The sequence below is a fragment of the Rhinolophus sinicus genome, chromosome 14 (assembly GCF_057876585.1).
Source record: "Rhinolophus sinicus isolate RSI-liver-muscle chromosome 14, RSI-T2T, whole genome shotgun sequence".
Lineage (NCBI taxonomy): Eukaryota > Metazoa > Chordata > Mammalia > Chiroptera > Rhinolophidae > Rhinolophus > Rhinolophus sinicus.
In genome coordinates this window covers 123,463,955-123,476,113 of record NC_142514.1, presented here as the reverse complement: position 1 = coordinate 123,476,113, position 12,159 = coordinate 123,463,955, and the positions used below count along the sequence as shown (strand labels likewise).

Here is a 12,159-nt window from a genome sequence, read left to right as displayed (position 1 = left end):
GAATGTGATTTATTTGGTCTGGGGTATGGTATGAACATCGTGACTTTACCAAGCTGCCCAGAAAATTCTAATATGCACCCAAGGTTGAAATTAAAAATTTGAAAGATAACAAAAAGGTACATGAAAAAAATTGTAATAATGGTTATATTAGAATGGGGGGAAATGAGGTAATTTGATTTATTTTATTTTTGCTAATATGTGTTCTCTATTTGTTTCTCTAAATTGGTTACATAATTTTTAAAAGTAAAACTAAAACAAATATGAAACTCGATTAGATAGTTCTAAGTTGTCTACTTTTTCAGGGATAGACCACTGATGATAACATGTACCAAGTCTGATCAGACAGTATCCTCACTCACTTACCAAAGATTTTTGAGAGCATGCTGTATGCCACATAATAGACACTGGACATGTAAGAGACAGTTTCACAAACACAAACCTGGGTCTCATGAAGTTTTCATCTAATGGAGAAGATTAACCATCAAATAAGTGAATACAGTGCTCTGACTTCAAGAGATGTTCTATCCTGTTTCCCCGAAAATAAGACCTAGCCAGACAATCAGCTCTAATGCATCTTTTGGAGCAAAAATTAATATGACTCAGTCTAATTTTATAGTAAAATAATTTTATAGTAAAATAAGACTGTGTCTTTAATATAATATAATATAATATAATATAATATAATATAATATAATAATAAATATAATAAATACCGGGTCTTATTTTACTATAATATAAGACTGTGTCAATATAATATAATATAATATAATATAATATAATATAATATAATATAATATAATATAATATAATATATACTGGGTCTTATATTAATTTTGGCTCCAAAAGACGCATTAGAGCTGATTGTCCGGCTAGGTCTTATTTTCAGGGAAATGGGGTAGAAGGTACGAACTGCTGAGTATTACACATTGTTATGTAAATAACTATAAGAGAAATTGCAAATATCTGGCTTACACTGCCCCTTCTGTGTCCAAGGCAGACATATGTGATAAAACAATATATGATTTTAAAAAGTTGCTTATTGATTATGTCACCCTTTTCTGTTGAAGCTCTGTACCCTTTTCAATATTACCAATCAATCTGAGGTGGCACTTGAAATGAAACTTATTTAGTATCCTAGGAAAGAGCTTGTTGAAGTTAAGTAGATGACTCGAAAGGTAATTGAATCTGGTATGGCCAAGTAGGTCCTATTGGACCATACCTCTTACAGATAACAACTTTAAACTCTGGATAAAATACAAGAACGACTAGTTGAAGGTACTGGAGAGAGAAGAAAAACAGAAACCAGAAGAGACTGAAGCACTGGAAAAACAGACTGGCCTGGGTGAGTTTCCTGAGTTGCAGCTTTTAGCTTAAGAATAGGGCCCTGCCTGTGATATGCAGAGCAACTCTGCCCAGATCTCTGGCCAACTCCTGAACCACATATGCAAGAGGCCAATTTTAAGAAGCTTCAGTTAGAAGAGCTGAATTGAAATCCCAGCTGCTACAGGGGAGATAGGGTTTTGCAACTTGAGGTCAGCTACTTAAAAGGCCTGAATAAAGAAATGTCAGTACTCATCAGAAGAGCATAATAGAATCCAGACTTTCTACAACATATCATTCATAATCAGGATACAATTTATTCAACTTACAATGAAACAGGAAAACATGACTCATTTCAAAGAGAAAAAACAATCAACAGAGACCAAATCTGAAATCACCTAGATGATGGAATTAGCAGACAAGAATTTTAAAGAAGTTATAGATATACTCAAGTATGTAATGGAAAATATGTTCATAATGAAAATATAGAAAATCTTAGATGATAAATAAACTATAAAAAAGAACTAAATGAAAATATAAAAACTGAAAAACAAATAGCTGAAATAAAAATTCAGTGGACATATTTAAAAGCAGAAAGAGCAAAAAGTCAGTGAAAGTAGTCAACAGAAATGATCCAAACTGAGGAACAGAGATTTAATAAATGTACGGAGACTCATAGATCTTTGCAATACCAAAAAGTTTCATTATATACATATATATGTATATAATGAAACTGGAGTCCCAGAAGATTTTATATTATATACATATACACACAGAGGGTGCCAAAAAAATGTATACACATTTTAAGAAAGGAAAAAACTGTATGAAAATTGTAATACTCAATACCAATAACAAAAGATGAATACAAGTCACGTTTGACTTCTGAGAATACAAGAGGTGCTCCAAGTAGTTACCATCAGCATAATTTTAATACAGTCTTTTTCTTTCTTAAAATGTGTATACATATTTTTTGGCACCATGTGTGTGTGCGCGCGTGTGTATATACATACAGATATATGTATATATATATATATATATCTGGAGTCCCAGAAGGTTAGGAGAAAGAGAAAGAATGACATAGAAAAGTATTTGACTAAATAATGGGTGAAAAGTTCATTCATTTGGTAAAAAATTTAAAGTCTAAACAGACTCTTAAACCTCAATAAAGCAAAATTAATATAGAAAACAAACAGGATAAAAGTAAAAGTATTTAGGCATATCAGTCAAACTGCTGAAAATCAATTACAAGGAAAATCAATAAAACAATGCTGAGAGAAGTTAAAGATGTATAAATAGAGAGATATACTAAATTAATGGATTGAAAGACTCAATGTTGTTGAGCTGTCAATTACAAAATTGATTTATAGATTCAGTACAATCCTAACCATACTCCTACTATGTTTTTTAGTCAAAATTGACAAGCTGATTCTAAAATTTCTATAGACATGCAAAGAATTTAGAATACTCAAGAAGTCTTGATAAAAGAACTCAAGTTTGTAGATTTACACTGTTTGACTTCAAGACTTACCCTAAAGCTACAATAATCAAGACAGTGTGGTACTGACAGAGGATTAACAGAGTGACAGAATAAAGAATCGAGAAATAGACCCACACTTACACATTTATTTTATTTTCGACAAAAGTGTCAAAGCAACCCAACTGGGAAAGGAAAGTCTTTTCAACAAATGGTGGTGAAATAACTACATATTTATATGGAAAAAAAATTAACCTTGCCCAATATCATACTATCCACAAAAATCAATTAGTGATGGACCATAGACCTGGAGAAAAGATCTAAAACTATAAAACTTCTAGAAGAAAACATGGGAGAATCTTTTCATGACTGAGGGAAGACAAAAACCAAAAAAGAAATTAGACTTACTCAAAATTAAACTTCTGGTCATCAGAAGAAACCTTATTAAGAAAATGTATAGGCAAGCCACAGGGCAGGAGAAAATACTTGCAAAATGTGTCTGACAAAGAACTGTATCCTAGATATACTAAAACTCCTAAAACCCATGAATAAAATGACAAACAACTCAACTTAAAAATGGCCAAAAGATTTGAACAGAAGATAGTAAATGAATGGTTGATAAGCACATGAAAAAACATTCAACAGCTTTAGTAATTAAGGATATGCAAATGATGAGATACCACATACATTATCTTCATGGATGGTATTAGGAGGACAACAGATGTTGGAACAATGTAAATCAACTAAAACTTTTAAACATTGTTGGTAGGAGGGGAAAATGGTATGAGAACATTGGAAACAATATTTGTAAACAAATACTGAACTCTGGTTAATAACATTGAAGTATTTAGGGGGAATGTATTAATATCTGCAGCTTACTTAAGAACACAATAAGAAAAGTAATTAAATGAGTTGCTGGATGGATAGAGGAATGGTTATAGAATCAATATATGATAAAGCAAATATAATAAAAAATGTCAACTGAAGAAATACATGAGTATATTGGTGTTCACTGTGAAATTCTTTCAATGCATCTCTTAAGTTTGAAAATTTTGTGATAGAATGTTGAAAACAAAAGATAATTGAAGGTACTTGGCAGATTGCCCATTACATGGAGTCTTGCCTTAGGAAAGGACATTAGGGTCTAGCTGATGTATAGGGGATCAGGGTAGGCAAAGGAGGCTTTCTGGGTGCAGAAACTGCTTTTCTTTGTTCTACTCTAACTTTGGCAAGGAACCTGGAGGCTGAGGCAAAGCAAAGAGCCAAGTTCCTCCTGCATTCCATAAGATTCGATGGCTGTGCTCTCTGTAATTGCCTTGTTTACCAGAGGGTGACTTTAAGAGTTCTCACCGGGGGCCGGCCCGGTGGCTCGGGCGGTTGGAGCTCCGTGCTCCTGACTCCGAGGGCTGCCGGTTGGATTCCCACATGGGCCAGTGGGCTCTCAGCCACGGGGTTGCCGGTTCAATTCCTCGAGTCCCGCAAGGGATGGTGGGCTCTGCCCCCTGCAACTAAGATTGAGCACGGCACCTTGAGCTGAGCTGCCATCTCAACCACAAGGTTGCCAGTTCAATTCCTCGAGTCCCGCAAGGGATGGTGGGCAGCGCCCCCTGCAACTAAAAAATTGAACACGGCACCTTGAGCTGAGCTGCCGCTGAGCTCCCGGATGGCTCAGTTGGTTGGAGCCTGTCCTCTCAACCACATGGTTGCCGGTTCGACTCCCGCAAGGGATGGTGGGCTGTGCCCCCTGCAACTAGCAACGGCAACTGGACGTGGAGCTGAGCTGCGCCCTCCACAACTGGGACTGAAGGGACAACAACTTGAAGCTGAACAGAGCCCCCTCAACTAAGATTGAAAGGACAACAATTTGACCATTGTTCCCCAATAAAGTCCTGTTCCCCTTCCCCAATTAAAAAAAAAAAAAAAAGAAAGTAACATTTAAAAAAAAAAAAAAAGTTCTCACCATATCTGTTCTAGAAATTGAACAGCAAGAGGCTGCCTGCCACTGTTTACTCTACCTACTGAGCGCCTACTGTGGGCTACTCTCTGTGCTAGGCTTTGAGGATACTATGATGAAGTGAATAAAAATGGCCCCTGCTCTTTTATTGATCTTACTATTGATTAAACTTTGTTCCTCTTCTACTTTTATCATTATTTACACCCTGACCAGAAGACTTGCAAGTTCCTTTTATAAGCCATGTTGACATTTCTTAAATCTCTGAATTCAAAAACCCCCTTCTAATGTTGAAACTGCATACCTCTATCTAAACAGAAAGAGATGTTTTTTCTTGTTTGACTCTCTCTATTTGACACAAGAAGATCCCAAAGTCTCAAAACAGCTCAGCAAGAAACTGAACACATGCCTGTTGACCTAAAGTCCCCGTATACTCTGCTGAAGTAGAGGTGTGAGGGAAAGGGCGCTGGGTCACTAAGCTTGATGTCTGTCTGCCCCACTTTCAACAAAGGTCACACGCATTATCATTCTTTGCGCTGGCACCACAGCCAGAAATCCTGCCCAAAGTGTAGCCCAAGGTTGTGGCATTAGGGAGAGGTGCCTGGCTTCGTGGATAGCTTGACGTGACTTTGAATCCCTGGTTATAAATCCAATTGCTCCAGCCTCCCCTTTAACATACAAAAGAGAAAATTCCTTACTTAAACATCTCTTGTCCTAAAGCATCTTGGGAAAGGTGAGCATGTTTTGAGCTGATATGACATTAGCTCATAATATTATAAATGACCCCAAATTGGTTAAGTGGTACTTTTTATATTCAATAAAAAGAAAATAAAAATCAGTTGCCTTCTTAGAAAGGCTGTCACAATTTCTTTCCATACATTGACTGATCCCCTGTGCTTACCTGACTACCTTCTCTGCAAAGACTGTCACCTGTTTGTGACCTTTGTATGCTTATAAATCTACCAGCTCTGAAAAATTCTTAGCAAGGTGATCATTTTCAGCTTCTTATGCCCCTTGTCCAGACTGAAATAACTTTGCTTCTTTTCTCTTCCCCCTTCCTGCAAAAATTTATCTCTCAGGAATTTAAATACCTGTTTTCTCTCCCTAGAAGCTGTTTTTCAGACAGTTGGGATTCCTGGGAGACAATGATACGACTCAGGAACTAAGTCGTAAGTGGTTTTTCTACCCCGGTGCCGCCCGGTTCAGGCGATTGGTGCTTCAGGACTTTCTGAAGCTCTTTGAAAACAACAGGGCTAGTCAGATTCCAGTGATTTACCTTCTGGAGGCTGAGCGTGTCTGGGCAGCGGCTGCATAATTTGGATGGAGTCATCACTGATGAGGCAGAGTTGGCTCAGCAGGGGAGCACTCATTGCTCTTTTAAACTCCACAGCACTCAGGATGAAGTCACCTTTCTTCTTTTAAAACCAACAGATTTGCCCTCTGAGTCCCTGTCACTTCTGTTAGAAGTTGGTGTTTTTTTCCACTGCCGATCACTGGAACCTTCTCTCAGGTAAGGAAGCTCTTATTTAGTGGGTTTCCATCCAGGAAAGCTTGATTTGAGGGGGAGTTTTTTGGCATGTCTGGGTAAAGTTGGAGTCAGGTTAAGAGACAATCGATTGTCTGAGGAGTACGGCTGGTTCCCAGGCAGCTGATGTCTACCTGGTGGGCTGGCAGGACCTGGGCTGGGTGAGCAGGGCTCAGGGGCAGTGGCGAGTTCTCACAGTGGGCATGGAAACTGAATCTGGGCTTGGTTTCAAGTGCCTGTTCTAAGAGTTGTGTAACCAGCAAGTTGGTGAAGCACCTACAGGTGGTCTCCTCTGGGTTGGGGCTGTCTTACCCCTTTGTCTTCCTACCTACTGGCTTTGTGTTTTGGGTGGAATTCTCATAGGGTCTCATGACAAAAGTTGAGGTGCCGAAATGCAGTAGCTCTCCGGAGAGCCTTCGTGTGCTTATTTGCTGGCTTGAATACTTCCCGTCTTCCTTGGAGTATAGAAGGAGGCAATCTTGTCCTGACATGCAGGCACCTTGTGTAAACAATGGCTGTGCTGCTATGTGGGGCAGAAATGTGCAAACACGTCTTCGTGCCTGTCCATACAAGTTCTAAGAAAATGAACATGAGTTTGTATGTGTGTGTGTGTGCAGGCAGATCTGAGGTCCTAGGGATACCTCCCTGCAACGTTTTCTGTGAGTTATATGAGTCATGGTCGCCGATTGAATCATATATCTCTTATTAGCTTTGAAAAGCTCAATAAAGACATCTTGGTTATGACAGAGGGGCCTACGGGGTGATAAATGGCTTTTGGAGAGAGTTGAACCACTGTGAAGTGAAAACATTGAGAACTGTAAAGCCCTTTATTAGCTGACACAAAACCCTACTACATAGCATTCAGTTCGTTCATGCTTAACGTCTGAAGGGAGCAAGAATCTCATTAGACAAGAGATGCTTGTTTTGTTTTAAATGCAATTACATACTGCCTGCCAGCGTTTGTTGACACGTTCACCTCATACTTGGCTTGTCCAGAATTCATTCTTACCTGAAATCTGCTTCCCCCTTCTGTGTTCCTAGCTCAGTAAAAAGCACCTGGTTGTCAATAACAGATTTCTGGACTTCACCTTTGACCCCTCTTTTGTCCTCACATTCCCTCATCTAGTTTGGCAACACATCCCGCAGATTCTGCCTCTATGTTGTCTCTCAAATCCATGCATTCTCCCACTTCCATGGCTATTTTCCTAACTAAGTTCTTATCATCTTTTCCCAGGAGGTTTCCAGAAACCTCCCATCCAGGCTTCCTCTCTTCAGTCTTACTATCCTGGTGCAGCCAGGCGATTCCACAATGATTAATCAGCACCAGTAGAATCCAATCAATCACTCATCTGCTGATTCTGTCTTCTTCATATCCCTCAAATTTTTCACATCTATCCATCCCACAACTACTACCTTGGTCCAACCCACCAACACTCTTTGTTTGAGTTATTGCAATAGCCTTTTAGTTGACTTCTCTGCGACTAGGCTCACTCCCTTCCCAATATAAGATGTTTTGAGCTTCTTATCTTCCCAAGCTTTTAAAGGACATTCTCTCTCTCTCTCTCTCTCTCTCTCTCTCTCTCTCTCTCTCTCTCCATTTTTTTTACAAGAGCAGAACTTGAAACACCTGTTTCCCTATCACGTTTAGAGGCATCAGCATTTTTACGACTTTTGTAGATACTTCAAGGAGGGAAGCAGAGAGAATGGGGGCTGGCAGGGGATGGGTATTGCAGTGGGAAGATGGCCTGAGGAATGCATGAAGTTCAGGCCTTGGAACCAGGCAGGTCTACATTTGAATCCCAGTTCCTCCACTTCCTAGTGTGGCCTTGACCAGATGGCTACACCGTCTGGAGACACATTTTCCTGAACTGTGAAATGGAAATAAGAATGTCTACTTTTCTGGGTGAAGACAAGAGTTAAATGAGAACATTTATGAAATGCTCTGAAACATAGCAATTAAGAATGCTTAGTTCCTCTCCTTCTTCCCTTTTTTTTTTTTTTAAGATTTTATTGGGGAAGGGGAACAGGACTTTATTAGAAAACAGTGTGTACTTCTTCCAGGACTTTTTTCCAAGTCAAGTTGTTGTCCTTTCAGTCTTAGTTGTGGAGGGCGCAGCTCAGCTCCAGGTTCAGTTGCCGTTTTCTAGTTGCAGGGGGCACAGCCCACCATCCCTTGCGGGAGTCGAACAGGCAACCTTGTGGTTGAGAGGACGCGTTCCAACCAACTGAGCCATCCAGGAGCTCAGCAGCAGCTCAGCTCAAGGTGCTGTGTTCAATTGTAGTTGCAGGGGGTGGAGCCCACCATCCCCTGTGAGACTCGAGACTTGAGTTGAACCGGCAACCTTGTGGTTGAGAGCCCACTGGCCCATATGGGAATCAAACCGGCAGCCTTCGGAGTTAGGAGCACAGAGCTCCAACCGCCTGAGCCACCGGGCTGGCCCCTTCCCTTCCCTTCCCTTCCCTTCCCTTCCCTTCCCTTCCCTTCCCTTCCCTTCCCTTCCCTTCCCTTCCCTTCCCTTCCCTTCTCTTTTAAGGCTTATAATCTCTAATCATCACATATCTTGTAAGTATATATGTGTGTATGTATAATTATCTGTTTTTGTCATGGTAGCAAGAAAGAGTGGCAAAAAAATACACAGAACTCTCTTAAGGAATTTGCAGTTTACTTAAGATGGTAAAGCAAACCCAAATAGTATATAAACACCTATAAAACAAGCATTGTGCCATTGTCATGTGGACAGTACCGCTGAGTACATAAGCAGGGAGGACTTGAGTAAACCGGTCTGCGAATACCTGCAGACAGAGTGTAAATAGATCTACATCAGGGAAATTCAGATTTAGGCTTTTTGAGGACTTAAAAATCATTGACCTCTCTGATGATGAAATAAAACTTCCCAGAAGGTTTTATACTTTTAGGGTGACTGAAGGACATACAGATTAGTGCTTATGTGAATTTACTCATTCATTCATTCATCAAGTATTTATTGATTACTGATTCTGTGCCAGGTCCTATATTATACAATTTCTTTACTATTCTTCCATGGGACATGGATGAGTTAATTCTCCTCCTCTTGAATTGGGGCTAGACTTAGGGACTTGTTTGACCAATAGAATAAGGACATTTGGGGACACCCAAATAAGTTCTAAGAAGCTTTGCTGCTTCCTCCTGAATTTCTTGGCCCACTTACTCTGGGGAAGCCAGGGAAAACAAAGAAACCCTGATTTGCAGTGTTTTCCCATTGTCATGGTAAAAATACTTCCTCTCATTATGGCTGATTTCAAGCTACCAAAGTGACAACACTGAACGCAGGTTGGCAAGAAATACAGAGAATCAGCTCTTACATGTTGGTACAAGCAAGCCCCAGCACATGACTGCCAATTACTCTGAGACCACCATACTGAGAGAAAGTCCAAGCTAGCTGGGTGGGGAGGCTGCATGGGGAGAAGACCAACCAGCCCCAGATTTTCCAGCATTCACATTTAGACTCCAGGAAAGAAGCCTTCAGATGACCCCAGACCCAGCCACTGACTGCACCTGTATGAGAGCCCCTGCGTGAGAACTGCTCAGCTCAGCCCTGTCAACCCACAGAACCCTGAGAGAGAATCACAATGTTTGGAGGTAGTTTGCTATGCAACAATAGATAACTGGAACAAGGTGGTGTCTGCTTTACTCAAAAGCCCATCTGGATCAAGCCCCCAGAGGGTTTGGAAGAGTAGAGGAATCTATCCAGACAGTTCTTAGTTCTTGCACATTTTCAGGCCTTAGACCACTAAGGAAGAAAATACTTTAGTTTAAACAGCCTGAGAAAGAGACTTGATTATGTTACTAATTTTACCCTTTTGAAGTCAGACAATTAAGTTTGCAACTCATCCTAGAAAAAGTGCTACGTACCTCATTGCTGAATATCACCACGGTCATCTTCAAAGTACTCCCCTTGGGAAACTGTTCACCAGCACCAGCACCTAGTCCATCCTTCAAAGCAATTTTGGAACTCTTTTTTGGAATGGCCATCAGAGCTGTCATCGTATTACCCTTGATGTCCTGAATGTCACTAAAATGTCTTCCTTTCAATATTTCCTTTATCTTCAGGTAAAGAAAGAAGTCATTGGGGCCAGGTCACATGAGTAGGGAGCGTGTTCCAATATAGTTATTTGTTTACTGGCTGAAAACTCCCTCACAGACAGTGCTGTGTGAGCTGGTGCATTGTTGTGCTGCAAGAGCCATAAATTGTTGGCAAAAAGTTCAGGTCGTCTAACTTTTTCACACAGCCTTTTCAGCACTTCCAAATAGTAAACTTGGTTAACTGTTTGTAAAGTTGGTACAAATTAATAATGAATAGTCCCTCTGATATAAAAAAATGTTAGCAACATCGTTGCAACAAGTTCACGAACTTAATTGTCAGACCTCGTAAGATTAAATCAGTGAAAAAATTCTCTTACACACACACACACACACACACACACACACACACACAAGCTCACGCTCTTCTCTCATCTGCCTCCCTCACCTATTCACGGAGCTGTATTCATGTAGAGCTCTACTGGAAGATCTTACCTGTTCTTTTTACCCTGCTTCCTCCTCCACATGGAATTTGTTGGGGAAAACAGGCAGAACAGAAAAAGTGTGAAGTCAAGGAAGTGCCCAGTGGAAAGCTACTGAGACCCCTAGGAAAGAGCCCCAAAGAGGAGGATTTAAAATAGCTTTAGGGAAGACACATGGATTAGCAGTTAGAGCACGAGTTTTGAAATCAGATGACCTGGGTTCCAATCTGGATTCTGACATTTTTTAGTTGGCTGACCTTCAAAAGTGTCTAGACATCTCTCTATTCAGTTTCTTCACCTTTAAAATCTGAATCACAATGCCATCTCACAAAGTTCTCATGAAGATTAAGTGAGATGATATTTGTTGAGTGCTTAACTTTGCGTAACTGCCCCCACAATCAAGATACAAAACTGTATCATCACCACAAGTCTTTCTTGTACTACCCCTTTGTATCTACCCCCATCCCTAACCCTTTGAAAGCATTAACTGTTGTCCATCTATATAATTTTATTTCAGGAGTGCTGTATAAATGGAATCATGCAGTATAAGATTGACTTTTTCCACTCAGCATAAGTATTTTGAGATCCATCCAAGTTGTTGCATGTATCAATACTTGGTTCTTTTTTACTGCTGAGTAATATTGCACAGTACCACAGTTTATTTAACTATTCACCCATTTACCTGTTGGAGGACATTTGGATAGTTTCCAGTTTGAGCACTTGTGTGCAAGTTTCTGCATGAACATCAATTATCATTTTTCTGGGATAAATGCTCAAAAGTGCAGTATCTAAGTTTTTATGGTAAGTCCGTTTCTGGTTTTAAAATGAACTGCCAAACTATTTTCCAGAGTGGCCGTAACCTTTTGCATTACAACCAGCAGTGTATGAATAATGGAGGGTCTCTGCATCCTTGTCAGAATGTGGTGTTATCACTGTTTTATTTTAGCCATTCTAATAGGCAGGTAGCAATATCTCATTGTGATTTTATAATAATTTGCATTCCCCTAATGGCTAATGGTGTTGAACATCTTTTCATATGCTTGTATGCCATCTGTATATTTTCTTCAGTGAAGTGTCTGTTAATGACTTTTGCCCATATTCTAATTGGATTGTTTGTTTTTTCACTGTTGAGTTTTGTGAGTTCTTTATATATTCTAGATAAACATCCTTTTTCAGATGTGTAGTTTACAAATATTATCTTGCGCTCTGTAAAGTTTTACTTTATCCTCTAAATAGGATCTTTCATGGAGCAAAAGTTTTACATTTTAATGAAGTCCAGTTTATCCATTTTTTCCCTTTATGGATTGTTCTTTTAGTGCAAAGTATGTTTTCCTTAGTCCTAGTTCT

General features: G+C 39.7%; 1 protein-coding gene across 3 annotated transcripts in view; it reads left to right on the top strand.

Moving 5' to 3' along the window:
* Window positions 1–6,090: 6,090 nt before the first annotated feature.
* AMOTL1 (angiomotin like 1) overlaps window positions 6,091–12,159 on the top strand; it is a 154,938-nt gene continuing 148,869 nt past the window's right edge. For 2 of the 3 annotated variants that reach the window (XM_019737546.3, XM_088791502.1), the window contains exon 1: window positions 6,091–6,255. The gene's annotated coding sequence lies outside the window, so the exon portion shown is untranslated. The remainder of the gene's footprint in view (window positions 6,256–12,159) is intronic. The other variant, XM_074335585.2, reaches the window with a different exon arrangement.